The sequence below is a fragment of the Saimiri boliviensis genome, chromosome 19 (assembly GCF_048565385.1).
Source record: "Saimiri boliviensis isolate mSaiBol1 chromosome 19, mSaiBol1.pri, whole genome shotgun sequence".
Lineage (NCBI taxonomy): Eukaryota > Metazoa > Chordata > Mammalia > Primates > Cebidae > Saimiri > Saimiri boliviensis.
The window spans coordinates 46,056,919-46,075,251 of NC_133467.1; the positions used below are offsets into that span (position 1 = coordinate 46,056,919).

The 18,333-nt window shown below is 39.1% G+C and overlaps 1 long non-coding RNA gene, 1 other non-coding gene and 1 pseudogene across 3 annotated transcripts in view; all 3 read left to right on the forward strand.

Moving 5' to 3' along the window:
* Positions 1–18,333, forward strand: part of LOC141582279 (uncharacterized) — a 267,838-nt gene that overhangs the window by 206,142 nt on the left and 43,363 nt on the right. The window lies entirely within an intron of this gene.
* Positions 9,437–9,544, forward strand: LOC141582352 (U6 spliceosomal RNA). Its single transcript, XR_012515218.1, has one exon. It is a non-coding gene; the product is annotated as a U6 spliceosomal RNA (small nuclear RNA).
* Positions 13,962–16,013, forward strand: LOC141582300 (telomeric repeat-binding factor 1 pseudogene; annotated as a pseudogene).

An 18,333-nucleotide genomic window follows, 5' to 3' on the forward strand; every position in this document is an offset into this window, starting at 1 on the left:
TTTTACAAACCTAATATCTGACCTGCCTAATTTAGAGCTAATGTCTTTATTTTACCAATAAACTTTAAAACTGTCTTTATTTCTCAAATATTACTAAAGTCATGTGAAGTAAAAGGTATTAGAGTTTTTATTTTTCTGAAAAAATTAATTTGATTTAAGCATTCATTATTTTAAAGGCAATTAGAGAGTTTTTTTATTTATAAACATCACCCACAACACCTAAAAATACACAAAATAGATCCAGTAGTTGTTGCTCTTACTGTCCCCACCTGATGTCCATTTATCACTGTTGCTGACAGTGATAAATGTGTGGAATAGTTGGGGCTGACAAACATTTCACTGTGATATTCTTTTTTAGGTCAAATGAAATTTAAAGAAAATTTTATTGAAACTAAAACAAGCAGTGTTTTCAAATTTTTGCAATAAATGATAGGCAAACAGAAGTACGAGTTACTATATTGTTAAGAGGAGGCAACAAGAAGTACATGCCTATTTCTAATTGACCAGGCACAGACCACAAGAGGCAACATGGACAAGTGTTTGAGTAGTGACTTCTTAAAAGAAACTTTTCCCTGAAAGCCACCTGGAGGGCACTGCTACTCAGAGGAAAAGAGCTTGTGAGGAGTGGACTATTATGTGGGTAGAGGTTGAGCAGAGAAGTCACAAATAACACATAAAATTATTACAGTGTGAAAATATCTGGAAAATGACAATGAATATTACTTCTCTCTTAGATTTCTTAGATTGCTGTACTTCTTATAGACACTTTTTTTTTTTTTTTTTTTTTTTTTTTTGAGATGGAGTCTCGCTCTGTCACCCAGGCTGGAGTGCAGTGGCAGGATCTCGGCTCACTGCCTCTGCCTTTCACGTTCAAGCAGTTCTCCTGCCACTGCTTCCCAAGTAGCTGGGGCTGCAGTCATGCACCACCACATTCAGCTATTTTTTTTGTATTTTTAGTAGAGACTGGGTTTCACCATGTTGGTCAGGTTGGTCCTGAATTCCTGATCTGAAATAATCCACCCGCCTCGGCCTCCCAGTGTGCTGGAATTACAGGCATGAGCCATCACGCCCACCCTGAACACTTCTTCAGTATTATGTAGTAACACTGTGTGCGTGTGTGTGTGTTGTGTATCTGTAAACATTAGAACTCATGGGTTAGTCTAGATAAAAATTGAGAAGTTAAATATCCGTCCCTCCATCGACTCTGTCACCCAAAAGAATCAGTTTACATTTTTGGGGAGAAGAAGAAACTTGGGTTTGGAGGCATGTTTCTTTTTAAATCTGGCGATTTTAACATGATAATTATTTGACTTTTGGTATGCTACTCAACTTCTTTATATTTTACTATTCTCACAATAAGAAAATGATAAATAATACCTTTGTAGAGTGTGTTTCAGAATTAAATAAGGTAATGTTTTTGGAGTTCCTGGCACTCGATATGTGACCAATAAAAAGTAGCTATTGCTATCAATTTTATCATTAATCATTATCTTTATTATTATCATTATTTATTAAGTAACCAATATGAAGCAGGAGTTATAAGAGATATGAGAAAATAATAATGAATTATTTTCTTATATTAAGTTGTTCAGGCAGAAACCTCTGTTTTCTAACTAATAGCTGATAATAGATCTGAACTACAGAGTTCTTATGGATGACTCCCTTATAAGTAATGTTGAGTTTAGACTGCTATTTATATACAAAAATTTTAGAACAAATGCTGACAGTTGGTGATGTGTCCAGAATCAGCAGTCTTCTATTACTAGCTCTCAGCTTCACAAATTGACATCTTCACTAATTTGATCTATGCCCATAACCTTTTCCCCTTTAGTCCACAGAACAGTCTAAATGTTTGAACAAAGATTTCACACCAACCACTCAGTTTACAAGTGAACAAAGATATATTTATCATACTTTGAATAAGAATACTTCTTATATTATGGAATTTTAAAAAAAATATCACAACTTCATCCACCACTCCAAAAATGATTATATTCATAGTCAACTCTGTCTCTATTTTCTCTATTCTTAGGTAAGGTCATAACACCAAATAGCTACCTTTACTTCTAGAGTAATTGATCAAATAAGTAATGCCCATTGAAATCATAAAACATGAAAGGAACATAGATACAAATAAGGTAAACATGCTTTAGAATTTGTATTATAATTTGTATTAGTGTTAGGTTAACACTAGCTCCTGTAACAGTTAACACCAAAATATCAAGAGATTAATATAATTTTATTTCTTTTTTATGAAATTCTAATGGGTGGTGGGAAGAGGTTTGTGCTCTGCTTGATATGTCATTCTTTATGGATTCCTTGACTCATCAGATGAAGACTGTGCTTCTTCTTTAAGTTTGTTTTTCAGTATCTCCCTGAGAGTCATCCTCAATTCACCAGCAAGGAAAAACTACAAAGACAGTAAAGAGTATGAGATGTGTCAAGTTGTGTTATAATGGACCTGAAAAAGGCTTACATCACTTATCTCCATATGTCAGTGGCCAAGGCTTACTCTTTTGGTCGTAACTAATTGCAAGGGATACTGGTGTAACCGAATTCTGGGGAGCAGGGGAAGCTCAGGTACCAATGTTCTTTTCCAGACCCTTGGTACCTAACTCACCCAAGAATGGGAGAGGGGACCACGCTGGGCACGGTGAGTGATTAAGTAAATATTGGACCCGAAAGAGTTTTGCAGAAGGTGATTTATTTAGGCAGATAAATAGAAAAAGGAGAAAGAGAAAGAGCTTCCACGAGGTCATGGAAGGGGATCCAGATATGGAGTCCAAAGAGGTGTTAAAGAAGGCGACGTTTAACCAGGGAGGAATTCCTGCCCTCTTTAAGTTTTCTGGGCCTATGAAGAAAGTTCCTTTAAACTTCACTGGAGTGATTGCTTTTTGATTTTTCCTGTGTATGCCAAAGTTTAAACAAAGACCTTCAGTCCCCGGATGGAGACGTGGGGGCAATAATGGCACCAGGAAGTCATATGGAACCAAAAGAGAGCCTGCATAGCCAAGTCAATTCTAAGCAAAAAGAACAAAGCAGGAGGCATCACACTACCGGACTTCAAACTATACTAAAAGGCTACAGTAATCAAAACAGCATGGTGCTGGTACCAAAACAGAGATGTAGACCAATGGAACAGAACAGAAGCCTCGAAGGAAACACAACATATCTACAACTATCCGATATTTGACAACCTGAAAAAAAAAAACAAGCAATGGGGAAAGGATTCCCTGTTTAATAAGTGGGGTTGGGAAAACTGGCTAGCCATGTGCAGAAAGCAGAAACTGGACCCCTTCCTGACACCCTACACTAAAATTAACTCCGGATGAATTAAAGACTTAAACATAAGACCTAACACCATAAAAACCCCAGAAGAAAATCTAGGCAAAACCATTCAGGACATAGGCGTAGGCAAGGACTTCATGACCAAAACACCAAAAGCATTGTCAACAAAAGCCAAAATAGACAAATAGGACCTAATCAAACTCCACAGCTTCTGCATGGCAAAAGAAACAGTCGCTAGAGTGAATTGGCAACCAACAGAATGGGAAAAAATTTTGCAGTCTACCCATCTGACAAGGGGCTGATATCCAGAATTTGCAAAGAACTAAAACAGATCTACAAGAATAAAACAAGCCCATTCAAAAGTGGGTGAAGGATATGAACAGACACTTTACAAAAGAAGACATACAGGAGGCCAACAAATATATGAAAAAATGCTCATCATCACTGGTCATTAGAGAAATGCAAATCAAAACTACATTGAGATACCATCTCATGCTAGTTCGAATGGCTATCATTAAAAAATCTGGAGACAACAGAAGCTGGAGAGGATGTGGAGAAATAGGAACACTTTTACACTGTTGGTGGGAGTGTAAATTAGTTCAGCCATTGTGGAAGACAGTGTGGTGATTCCTCAATGACCTAAAAATAGAAATCCCATTTGACTCTGAAATCCCATTACTGGGTATATATCCAAAGGATTATAAATCGTTCTACTATAAGGGCACGTGCACACGAATGTTCATTGCAGCACTGTTTACAATAGCAAAGACCTGGAACCAACCCAAATGCCCATTGATGATAGACTGGACAGGGAAAATGTGGTACATATACACCATGGAATATTATGCAGCCATAAAAAATTATGAGTTCGTGTCCTTTGTAGGGACATGGATGAACCTGGAAACCATCATTCTCAGCAAACTGACACAAGAGCAGAAAATCAAACACCACATGTTCTCACTCATAGGCGGGTGTTGAACAATGAGGACACATGGACACGGGGAGGGGAGCACTACACACTGGGGTCTGTTGGGGGGAAATGGGGGAGAGACGAGGGGTGGGGAGGTGGAGAGAGATAGAAATTACAGATATAGTTGAGGGGGAGGAAGGCAGCAAATCACACTGCCATGTGTGTAGCTATGCAACAATCTTGCATGTTCTTCACATGTACCCCAAAACCTAAAATGCAATAAAAAAATTTAAAAAAAAAAGAAAGAAAGAAACTACCCCCACATTTCAGCCCCAGGAAAAGAATACATTCCCTCACTAGGACCAAAAGGAAACTTGTTTCTGGACCTCCTAATTTACCTGTTCCTAAAAAAGTCATAATTGAATACATAGTCAACATATAGTCTTTTTATGTAGTTACGTGTATAATATACTATTTAAACATTTTATATCCATATATTTGTTACAAAATAAAGAGCTTTTGTCAGTGCCTATTGAGCATCACAGTGAATATGCAGTATTAAATTATAGCTGGTATCATAGGCACACGCTATCATGCCCAGCTAAATTTTGTATTTTTAGTAGAAATGGAGTTTCACCATGTTGGCCAAGATAGTCTTGATCTCCTGACCTCCTGATCTGCCCTCATCAGCCTCCTAAAGTGCTGGAATTACAGGCGTGAGCCACTGTGCCCGGCCTGCAGTATTGAAGCTTAAACCAGTATTTTGTTTAAACAAATGCATAACCTAGATTGTGACATATGTATATAAAATGTTGGGAATCCAATTCATATCATTTATAATCTGTGTTATATAAATGCAGTACTTCCCATTATTAATGATAGTTTCTGGTGTGCATGAGGGGAAATAAAAACATTATACATAAAATAGTAATTTTGCCAGGCCTTAATCCAACTGTAAGCACATTTAAAAAGATTCTTAGGTTTGAGATATTTATTTAATAAACAAAAGGAATACTTATATGTTAATTAAGACAATAGTTTAATATTAAAAAATGAAGCTTTACTTCATATACATTATCTGATATATTTAAATATTTTACTCATCCACTTAAAATTTATTGTGCAAAGGTTGCTACAATTTTTTCAGATAAAATATTTTTGAGTTCAAAAAGATGTGTTTGAACATACAAAATAAAATTTATGTTTGCTGTGTGCCAATATTCTCCATTAAATTTTGGATTAAACAATTGACTTGAGATCTTACATTAGTTAACATTACAATTCCCACAATTTGAGATTTAAGAAACTATAAGAAATTTAATAAGGAGACAAAATATGATTTATGGCTTATAAAGAGTTAAGAAATTTGATAGAAATTTGCATAAAATAGAGAAAATATCTTATTCTATTAAACATTCTAGGTTCTTTGAGGAGTTTAGATGATATTTCATACATGCTCAATTTTTATAAAGTATGTATTACCTGTCATTCAGATAATCTACAAATCAAGTGCAGATGAATACAAGAAATTTCTTTGCTATATATGATTCATTTTGAAGTTGTATATACAATTAATTCATAAAGTTTTAAATTTAAAATTAGAGACTAAACTAGATGCATCTGAAGTCCTACAGTCCATTCATTTAAAACACACTTCCATTGAAATTGGAAACCCAGAACTTCGTATTTAAATGAAAATCATAGCTTAGGGAAGAGATACACACACACACACACACACACACACACACACACACACACACAGAGTGGGGTGGAGAGAGAGAGAGAGAAAATATACTATTGGAGAAAATAGGCATCTCATCTCCACTGCCATCATAAAGATCTTCATAAAACTTGATGACAATAATCATTTTTTTTCATTACTTAACTTTCAAATATATCCGATAGTTGATAAGGAGTTCTAGTTTTGCATGCTAAAAATTATGTATTATTTTAAAATATAATATTTTTGGCATTCTTGAGAACAGAAGCTACTGTAAATAGATGTTAGTCTCAATACAGTCAACCTATGTAGTTATTCAGACTACAAACATTCATTTTACCATACAAGCAGGAATCTCCTCAGATGGAGAAGTGAAAGAATTACAAAACTGTGTAAAAATAAGAGTCTGTGGTTTTATTACTACAAAGAAAAATATGTCAAGAACCATTGAATTGTGGGAATGTTCGTAATAAAATATCACTTACAAAATTATATTGCACTATCTTCCTTACCCATTGTATTCATTCTCTTTCCAACTCCCCCATCACCTTTTCACATCCTTGATGAAGTCATAATTTGTAGTTGGCAAAATGTTTTTTTTAAAGTATCCATTTATTATATAGAGAATAAACCAGTGGTAAAACTTTAATGATATTTTCATTGTTGTTGCTGGAAAGGGTGGTTATATCTGAAATTACAAGAATTGTTTTGTTTTAAGTTTTCTTGAAGCTGATAAGAATTTATTAGTTATTTTAAGTTCTAAATATTATTTGTAATACCATAACACTGCTTAAAATTTATTAAGTAATATTTCAGACATCACATAAATTTTTCATAAAGATAAAATGTTGAATGGAAAATGATGAATATTTACCCCAATGCCAGTTCAGGATTCAGGGATATCAGTTAATAACAAAAATGTAGTTTTATGAAAATTGAAATATTTCCCTGAGATTGGAACATCTTATCTCAATAATTAGCTTAATATGCTCAAAAAACAAGAATATTCTGATATACATAAAATGGTTGCTGGTTATGAGTGTTAATAAATAGCATTTTAAATAATTATAGATTTCACAGCTTTCCTAAGAGGTTAGTTTCCCTTATCCTTGAGTTATTAGTTTACCAAGTTTTCTCCATTAACAATATCTTAGTTTTCTTATTTAAAAAATTCATAAATTTTGTATAAATTATTATCATGATGAATAAAAATCATTTTATGGAATAATACTGTAGGCTAGAGATAGCATAAAGTATTATTTCCTTGTTTTTTGAGATCAATAAGAGATTATAATTAAATTTTATATCAAGTAAACAAGAATGCATTTCATGAATTCCTAAAAACATCAAACGTTTATGAAGAACACTTAGTAACTTATTTAAGAACCCAATAGAGTATAAGGATAACACAATAAAAATATGAATTAATTAAAACATATTTTCCCTATAATATTTGCCTTAATATCATATTAGTGACTGACTTCAATTCATAGAGGAACAATTATTATACATACTCTTTATGAATTTCTGATGATTTGAAATTCATTTGTGTTAGCTTCTACCACTCCAGGTAGAAGAAGGCTGTGTAAAATGTACACTTAAATAAGAAACAAAGAAAAAACAATGAACTCACTAATGTTTCTCCCATATGGAAAATATTTGTGATATTTCTCATTTATTATCTGAATAATTTCTAAAGTAAGAGATTTACCCTCTTCTACTGTTTGTTTATGACTAGAAACTTGTTCATTGAGAGACTAAGCCAAGCATCTACTCCCTTATGACCCAGCAATTGCACTCTTGGTTATAAACCAATAGAAGCACATGTATGTGTGTGCTAAAATACATGAAAGTATTCACAGCAGCACGATTTGTAAAATCTGGATATAACACAATCGTCTATCAACAGTGAAGCGACAGGAAGTGTTGAGAATGACTAGCCTATGACCACAGACAGAGATGATGAGCCCCAGGGGCGTGATGGTGACTGTGTAATGCCATTCAGCCAGAACCTGAAGAACAAATTTGTGTTAGAAATCAAGAGTGGCTCCTCTGGGGTGGGGGAGGGTGGTTTATGGCTGAGTAGGACCCAAAAGTGTTTCCCTGGGGCTGTGATTGCTGTGCTTGGATGTGGGTGTTGTTTGCCGGAGGGTTCACTTTGTGAAAATCCGCTGCCCACTTGAGGATTGTTCTCTTTTCTCCATGCATGTTGTCCTTCACTCAAATATACATTTCTGATGTTTTGAAGCAATTCTATCTACAATAAGAAGAATTGCTCCTACTGCACATCCTTGCAAATGCTGCATTGAAAAATCGGTGCAATTTTTCCAGGAAATAAGTACATATAAAGAGGATAATTGACGACAAGAGCAGTCGGCTTGGGAGCTGACGCCACAGAAGCTTTGGGAATGGATGTCGAGCTAGGAACCAGGAATCAAAATACAGAGAAGCCTATGGGAGGTGAAGGATGTGAAGTGATGCCCCAGGAGTGCATGAATAAATGAGTCATGGGCAGTGGCTCTGGGCTTGGCTGGCAAGTCACGAACTTGGGGAAAACAGAGTTAAAAAATTGGTATTTAGAGGAGAGAGGTACTCATAGACCTCTTACTACACAGAGAATGTGTGAAGATAGTGGTTGTGTGTGGATGCTTACTAGAGGGTCTTTTGGGGATGGGGCTCTCTGTGATCAGGTCGGTGAGATGGCTTGACGGGTGATGCCGCTCAGCCACACAGGGCTTGCTCATGGAGTCCCTGCACAAAGTGGCCGTGGTGGCTGGGATGGACACTGCATGGGCACAGCAATCGCATCACCACCTTGGTGACAAGGCTGACCTGGCAGCTGCCACCGTTGAGGGCCCAGCCTGCCAAAAGCAGCTGTTACTTTGGATGGAGACAAAACAGGAAATGGTAATTCTGAATAAAATGGCATTATGACAGATAAATATGCCAGTAATGATATAGTAGAGGTTTAAATAATTTTGAAATGATGAACAAGATTATACCAACGGGAAGAACTTACTATCAGTAAAGAAGTTAAAATGGTTTTAAAACTTTTTTTCCCTTCAGGCATATCCAGGCTGTTTTGAAAATAAGTTTGACCAAATCTTCAATGAAGTTTACTGAACTTATACATAATATCCAAGAGAATAAGGAAACATAGAGATAGCTAGAAAACTCATTATTGTTTAGGCACCAATAACACTGATTCTAAAGCCAGCTAGAGAATAGATAAGAGAAAAGTATAATAGGATAGGCACTTCTAAGCAATTAGACATAAAGATACTGAGAAAAACAGCAGTAGACGGTGTCCACCAATGAGCTACAAACAATTTAAAAATCCTGCCCAGGTTATGTATTCCAGGAATACAAGAATACTTTAACTTATCTGCAATGCATTTTACCACTTCATTAAAGAATAAAAGACAGAGACGGTCCCATTTCACCAGATGTAGATGAAATCCAACACTCTCTCTCACCTACATTTCTTCAGTTATCTCCACTTTTAAGAGCTTGTGATCATTTTTCACGTTGGCAGCATGCAGAATAAAACTGGAATGATACACAGAAGATCAGCATGGTCCCTACACAAGGGTGACATGAAAGTTCGTGAAGCAGTCCATATTTTTAAACTCTCAACAAACTAGGTATTGAAGGAACATACCTCAAAATAATAGTAGCCACCTATGACAAACCCACAACTGATATCATACTGAATGGGCGAAAGCTGGAAGCATTTCCCTTTAACATCAGCATAAGACAAGGATGGCCTCTCTCACTGCTCCTCTTCAACATGGTGTTGGAAGTTCTGGCAGGAGCAATCAGGTCAGAGAAAGGAAGGATATTCAGATAAAAAGAGAGGAAGTCAAATTGTCTTTGCAAATGACATGATTTTGTATCTAGAAATCCTGATTGTCTCAGCAGAAAGGCTTCTTAAGCTGATAAGCAACTTCAGTAAAGTCTCAGGATACAAAAACCAATGTGCAAAAGTCACAAGCATTTATATACAACAACAATACAAAAGCGGTGAGTCAAATAATAAATAAACTCCTATTCACAATTGCTGCAAACAGAATAAGAGGGCCGGGTGTGGTGGCTCATGCCGGTAATTCCAGCACTTTGGGATGCTGAAGCCGGCAGATCACCTGAGATCTCATTTGAGACCAGCTTGGCTAACTTGGTGAAATCCAGTTTCTCCAAAAAATGCACAAATTAGCTGGGCATGGTGGCATGCACCTGTAATCCTGGGTACTCAGGAGGCTGAGGCAGGTTAATCGATTGAACCTGGGAGGTTGCAGTGAGCTGAGATGGTGCCATTGCACTCCAGCTTGCGGAACAAGAGCAAAACGCCATGTCAAAACAAACAGACAGACAGACAGAATAAGGTGCCTGGGAATACAGCTAACGAGGGAATTGAAGGACATCTTCAAGGAGAATGACAAATCGCTGCTCGAGGAAATGGGAGAGGATACGAACAGATGGAAAAACACTCCATGCTCATGGATAGGAAGAATCAATATCGTGAAAATGGCCACACTGCCCAAAGTAATTTATAGATTCAATGCTGTTTTCATGAAACTGACATCTCTCACAGGATTAGAAGAAACTACTTTAAAATTCATATGGAACTAAAAAGAGAGCTTGTATAGCCAAGATGATCCTAAGCAAAGAGAACAAAGCTGGAGGCATCATGCTACTTGACTTCACATTGTACTACAAGGCCAGTAACCAAAACAGCAGGGTGCTGGCACAAAAACAGACACATGGACAAATGGAGCAGAACAGAGAACTCAGAAATAAGACCACACATCTACAACTATGTGATCTTTGACCAACTTACCAAAACAAGCAACCGGGAAAAGGTTTCTTATTTAATAAATGGTGCTGGGAGAACTGGCTAGCCATATGCAAAAAATTGAAACTGGACCCCTTCCTTACACCTTAGACAAAAATTAACTACGATGGATTAAAGACATAATTGTAAAACACAAAACTATAAAAACTCTAGAAGAAAATCTAGGCAATAGCATTCAGGACGTAGGAAAAGTCAACAATTTCATGAAGGAAATGTCAAAAGCAATTGCAACAAAAGCCAAAATTAGCAAATGAGATCTAATTAAATAAAAGTGCTCCTGCACAGCAAAAGAAACTATTATCGGAGTGAACAGACAAGCTACAAAGTGAGAGAAAGGTTTTGCAATCTATCCATCTGACCATGTCTAACGTCCAGAATTTTCAAGGAACACACAAGGACATGGTCCCTACACAAGGGTGACATGCAAGTTCGTGAAGCAGTCCATAGTTTTAAACTTCAAATTTTCAAGGAGGACACAAGGTTCTGTGTCCTCCAGGAAACCCAGGCTTCTGCTGGAGCTGCGAGGTGCAGGGACATCCTGAGAGAGAATGTGGAGGTTTTGCTGATCATGGACTGAGAATTCCAGGGGGTGCAGTGGGAAGATTTGTGGAGTTGGGGAGGGAGGATGATGTGGACAGAAGAGGAGTGTGCAGAGCCTCGTGGATTCAAGTGCAGAGTATGTGGGGGACCCAGCGTGACTGACACAAACAGGGAGAGGGCATGATAAGCTCAGTCGTGGTGGGCTTGAGGAAGACGATGGTGCTGAGGCTGTGGGAGACAGGGGAGGAGGAGAAGGGGTGGCTCTCACCTGGGCTCTGTCCATGGAAGTGAGGATGGTGGAGTGGTTGGGTCTCCGTGCTGTGTGGACCTTTCTTGACCACCTGATGACAGTTTGGAGTTCCTGACACAGCGGGCTTCTTAGAGGATTGATTCTTGACCCCAAGGAAAGGAAGTGAGCTCATTCTAGGTCTCAGGGCTACCCTGATGCCTTCTTCAGGGGGTGCCACTTCTGGGTCCCCCGTGGATCCCAGCACAGGAGCCCTCTTCTGCCCTGCTGAGGGGACCAAGGCCCAGGGGAGCTGTGCTCAGATTTCATAATGCCAATATATATCTCCGCACCTTGGAATATTATGTGGACGTGGAGGTGTTTTTCCCAAATAAAAGAAAACTAAGTAAATGGGACCCTAAAAAAAAAAAAAAAAACAAAAACAAAAAAAACTGAGCAATGGAGAGTAGAAGAAAATTTTCCTACTTTTCAGTTTCCCTGAATGTTGGTCTCAAGGGGCTGGAGAGAGAAGTTGCAGGGAGAACAGAAGCTCGGAGAGGGCTGGAGCTCCCAAGCGCTGCTCACCTCCACAGGAAAGACACGCGGGAAGTGGTTAAGGCAATCTCACATCACTTTGAAATTCCATAATATTAGGGAATTGTAGTAACTCTCTTCAGTGTAATCATAATATTGTTACCAGAAACATGTTATTTTTTAAGAGATGACCACCAAAGTATTTAGAAATGAAGGTCATGCTGTTGGCAAGTGATTGCCTAATGTTTCAGCAAAAATCGTGGACATATAATTTATTACATACACAAAGGAAATAATTAGATCTATGGTGACAATTGTATTCTTTCCAACTTTTGGACTCTGAAATTTTTTAAATAACTTGGAGAAAAAAATTAAAGCTAATACTACATAATCACATGAGAAATGTTCACAACATCATGTTGAATGAAAATTAAACTTCAAGACTAGCTGAGGTGACTCATATCCAATCCCAGAGTTTTTAGAGGCTGAGCTGGGAGGACCACTTTAGGCCAGGTATTTGAAAGCAGCCTGGGCAACATGGCGAGACCCCATCTCTACAATACACTAAAAAATTAATGAGCCTGGTGGCAGGTGCCTGTGGTTCTGGCTACTTGGGAAGCTGAGTGGGGGGATTGCTTCAGCCTGGGAGTTCAAGTTACAGTGAACTGTGATCATACCACTGCAATTTAGCCTCAGTGACACAGCAAGATCATGTTTCAAAAAAAAAAAAAAAAGAGTGAGAGAGAGAAGAAAAAAAATATATCAGGCCTTTAAAAGCATTCAAGAGCATGTGCATGAGAATGTCAGTTGTGTGTGGATGTGTCATTGTGTCGAGAGTGTCTGAGTAAGAATGTGTGTCAATATGTGTGACAACATCTTTTTGTCTGTGTGCAATGGTGTATGAGTCTATGTGTGCATTCATTCATTCATTTATTCACTCAACAAGTGTATTTAAAGTAACAGTCACTGTTCGAGGCAGCTGTGAACTATCAAAATCACTGTCCTTGTCCTCATAAAGCATGTATGCTAGAGGACAGAAAGAGTAGAAGCAATTAAAATAAATACATTCATAGCTGGGCACAAATGTATGTAATCCCAGCACTTTGGGAGGCTGAAGCGGGAGGACCACTTGAGGCCAGAAGTTTGAGAACAGTTTGGGAAACATATCAAGACTCCGTTTGTACCAAAAGTAAATACGAAACTAGCCGAGTGTGATGGCACACACCTGTAGTCCCAGCTACTTCGGAGGCTGAGGTGGGAGGATCACTTGAGCCCAGGAGTTTGAGGCTATGGTGAGCCAAGATTGCACCACCGCATTCCGGCCTGGGTAACAGCACAACCCTGTCTCTCAAAACAAATAAGTAAAGAATTCTTAAATGTTAGTAAAAGGGTTGCGAACAAAAACAAAGCACGGTGGGGTGAGGGGGATGGGAGGTGCCCAGTGGGCAGTGCAGAGACAGGCTCCGGTGGGCATGAGGAGAACGTGGGGCGGGGGGCGGGGAAGGGAGCCCTGGAGACGAGTTTCAGGCAGGGGAGTGGCCGTGCAGAGGCTCTGAGGTATGGACACCTGGGGTGCTGGATAAACCGTGATGCCTGGGCGGGCCTCGGTCTGGCCCCACCGCACAGCCACACCTGGGTAAACTGGGCGGTCACTGGAGAGGGCCTTGCCCACGAGAGGGACTTTTCACCATGTTCTCCGCCCTCCCCACACCCCAGTTCCTCTGCCAGAAATGAGCGCGTGATCACGCCTCGGGCGCCCTTCCCGGGAAGAAGTTGCGCACGTGTCACTGCTGTCACAGGAAGCAGGGGCGCTGAAAAGGAAGAAGGAGCAGAAGAAAACGTTTCTTCTTTCCGGGTTTCTGGAGGGTGGGCCCGGAGGGCTGGAGAGGGGATGAGGAGACAGAAACCTCAGGGGCGGCTCCAGAGCTTCCCGCTCCTCCCGCGGGTGGGGTCCCCGGCTGCCAGAGGCCGCTTCACCCCGCCGATGCCCAGCCCGGCTCCGTGTCTCTGCCTGACCCACCCCCGCTCCTCCCTCCGCTGCTCCGCAGAATCCGAGCGAGGCCCGCGGCCGTGCGGATGGGGGAGCTGCCAGGCAGAAACGGGGCGACACGGAGAGGAGCCGCTCGGTGCCAGGCGCGGCTGGGGGCGCCCAGGGGAAGGACCCGGCTTTGTGGCCGAGGCCAAGGCCGTGGCTGCCGGCTGGATGCTCTGTTTTCTCAGCCGCTCCGAGGACTCTCGCCCACGGCAGCACCGAGGCTGTTCTTCACGGACCACCCAGTCCAACCGCTTATCCACTGAGAACTGCACACATAGGTCAGTTTTTGATACGAATTGCAGCAGGAAAAAACCTGGATGCACAGTTTGAAAATGATGAACGAATGACACCCTTGGGACAGCCCTGATGATCTGGGGTTCAGTGGAAAACTTCACGACGAAATAGAGAATTTAATCGAAATTCAGGCTATCGCTGTTTGTATGGAAAATGGCAACTTTAAAGAAGCAGAAGTCTTTGAAAGAATATTTGGTGGGCTGGGCGCGGTGGCTCAGGCCTGTAATCCTAGCACTTTGGGAGGCCGAGGCGGGTGGATCACGAGGTCAAGAGATCGAGACCATCCTGGTCAACATGGTGAAACCCCGTCTCTACTAAAAATACAAAAAAAAAAAAAAAAAAAAAAAAAAAATTAGCTGGGCATGGTGGCACGTGCCTGTAATCCCAGCTACTCAGGAGGCTGAGGCAGGAGAATTGCCTGAGCCCAGGAGGCGGAGGTTGCGGTGAGCCGAGATGGCGCCATTGCACTCCAGCCTGGGTAACAAGAGCGAAACTCCGTCTCAAAAAAAAAAAAAAAAAAAAAAATCGGTGATCCAAATTCTTATATGTCTTTAAAAAGGAAATTGCTTATGATAATCTCTCAGAAAGATACATTTCATTCCATGGAGTAAATGAAGACTTATGTGAATTATGTGCTAAGTGAAAAATCATCCACCTTTCTAATGAAGGCAGCCGCAAAAGCATAGAAAGTAAAAGAGCAAGAACAATAACTTCTCAAGAGAAACCCAATGGTAATGATGCTGAAATGGAAACCGAAGCTAATTTGGATACAAGGAAAAGGTCTCACAAGAATCTTTGCTTATCTAAGTTGAAACATGGAACCCAACAACAAGACCTTAATAAGAAAGAAAGAAGAGTAGGAACTCTTCAAAGTGCAAGAAAGAAAATAGAAAGCAGAAGAGCCAGTGAAAGTACGATCCCTGTTTCAAAGGGTCAGCTGGTGACTCCTGAAAAGCACTGAGCTAGAAAAAGACAGATGTGGCTTTGGGAAGAAGACAAGAATTTGAGCTCTGGAGTGAGGAAATTTCGAGAGGGTAACATCTAAAGTACTGCTGCAGTATAAATTCAACAACCTGACAAATGTCATGTTAAAAGGCACAATGAAGAAACTAAAATGGATTTGCTCAGACAGTGAAGACTGTGTTTGTAAAAGCTTGGTGAAAGGACAATTAAGTATTTTGGTTGCTACGTTTTGTTTGAAACTTGCATCATTGATGTATTTTAAAACTTTACATTGTTACAGTATTTTTCTGTGACCATCAATTAATATGAGGGTTTGTACTATAAGAGTTAAAGTATATGCTATCGTATTCTTTAAGAACTTGATTTTGATAAACTGTAAATTTGTTGAAGCCTGCTACATTAGCATTCCCACGCACAAATCCTGTTCCAATGAAAAAATTAAAAGCTGATATAAAAAAATTTAATTAACCTATTTTGTATCTGTAGGCTGACCTCAACCCTGTAACGTAACCCATTAAAATGAATTTGCTAGATGATTGAATAACAATAGTCCTTTGGTATGAGATAATGACTTGGTTTATGGCCTTAATATGCTACTTAATTACTTAAGACATGTATTAATAGAATGATAAATGTACAAAGTAACCTATAAGCATGACAGTCTTTTGCTTTCAATGGTTTCATGTAAAGAAAAAAAAACGTGAACACAGTAATACCCAAGGACACAAGTGAACAATAGACACTGGGAAGGGAGGGTGGGAGTGAGAGCTGAAAACTGCCTACCGGGTGCTCTGCTCACTACCTGGGCAATGGATCATCTGTGCCCCACACCTCAGCAGTGCAGTGTACCCAGCTAACAAGCCTGCCATGTGCTCCCTGAATCTAAAATACAAATAAATTTTATTATTACCCATGGAACAAAATCTGTACTATTAGCAAGAGTCATTTTGCGTCTCACTTGGAAACAATTTGACTTTTGTTCCAGTGTTTAAACTTTGACAAAAATGGTTTTGAATAGATCTGTATAGCCTGATGCCATAAACATAATATAACCTGATGCCATAAATATAAGATTCTCTGATACATTCATTTAACATATCAATATCGGGCCAAAAATAATATTGTGTAAAGTTTAAATAGCTATTGACTATGAGCACCTTGACGTCTATGATAGGTAATAAACAAGGCCATACATACCTTACTAAGCAGTTTTGGTTTTTCGCTAACATTGCATTTTTTAAAGATTTAAACTCACAGAATTATTGAGCATATTGACTTGTGTGCTTTATTTAGCAAGTGAGTAAAAATATTGGAATAATAAAGCATTTGCATAAAAATCAAATGGTAGTGTGTTGTAATCTGTATTTTACTTCCTATTAAGGTTTTATACGTGACTTTCCCATGGTTCCTGAATTTGTTATCTTATTATATACTATATATAATCAGAAACATGGATAATTTTTTAAAAGAAGAATCTGACAGCTGCGCGGCGACGCCCCCCTGTGGCCACAGGGCTGAGAACGGTGGCCCTTAGCTCCATCCTCACCTGCTCAGCCGAGACCTCCCCTGGGTCTCCCTGGGCTCCCGGCAGCAGGAAAGGCGTCTGAACACAAGAGGGCGCCCCTACCCCATGTCACGGTTGGGATCGGCCGCGTCTGTGTGGGTCTATTCATGGGCTTTTTATTCTATTCCATTGATTTAAGCCTATTTTATAACAATGTCGCACTGCTTTTTATTACTAGAGGTTTATAGTAAATCTTGAAATTACTCAATATGCATCCTCCAAATTCCTTCTTTTTAAAATTATTTCAGCTATTCGAACTTTTTATATTTTCATAGAAATGGTAGCTTCAGCTTGCCAATTTCTTTTAACATTTCCTTTAAAGCTCACTGGTGTCTTAATTGAAAATGCACTTAATTTAATAGCTCAGTCTTGGAGAAGTAATAACACTGGATATTCCACTTCTTGAATACGCAATTTCTCTGCTAATTTTGATCTTCTTTACTTTCTGTCGGTAGTGCTTGTAGACTTTAGTGTAGAAATTATACACACTATTAAAAAATTGATGCCTGAACATGGTATTACTTTGCTAATTTTTATTTTGAGACAGAGCTTTGCTCTGGTTGCCCAGGTAGAATGCAATGACGTGATGTTGGCTCACCGCAACCTCTGCCTCCTGGGTTCAAAAGATCTCCTGCCTCAACCTCCTGAGTACATGGGATTGCAGGCTTCCACCACCATGCCCGACTAATTTTGTATTTTTAGTAGAGAGAGGATTTCGCCATGTTGGCCAGGCTGGTCTGGAACTCCTGACCTCAAGTGACCCACCCACCTTGGCCTCTCAAAATGCTGGGATTACAGGAGTGAGCCTCTGCACCCGGCCTGTTTTTTATTGTATTAATTGAGTTGTGTTATTTAATTTGCAGTTTATTTGAATCAAACACTTCCCCATAAACCAATCTGGAGTGACACATTTTTTTAAAATTTGTATTTGAATTTATTAACTTCTTGCACTGAATTTTTGGTCTTCGTTCAAGAGAAATAATTGTTCTTGGTTCTTTTTTCTTCTAATTTTGTTGTCTGCATTTTCTTTTTTTAATCTGAGTAATGTTGGCCTCATAAATCCAGTTGAAAAGAGTTGCCTCTTTTAATTTCTAAAAAGGTGTGTGTAAAATTGACGCTATTTTCAACTGGGTGTTTCATATAATTCATCAGCAAAGCCTTCTGGACCTTCTGTATTCTCTATGGGAAGGATTTCAATTACAAATTCAATTTCTACAATTTATATATGACTGGTCACATTTTCTATTTCTTCTTAGATCAGTTTTCATGAATTTTCTCTCTCAAGGAAATTGTTCATTTGGATGTCAAGCTTATTGGCATAAAATTATTAATATTCCTTTTCTTGACCTGAAGGTCACAGTGGTCTGATGTTCTTTTATTCCTGTTATTGTTAATTTGTATCTTTTT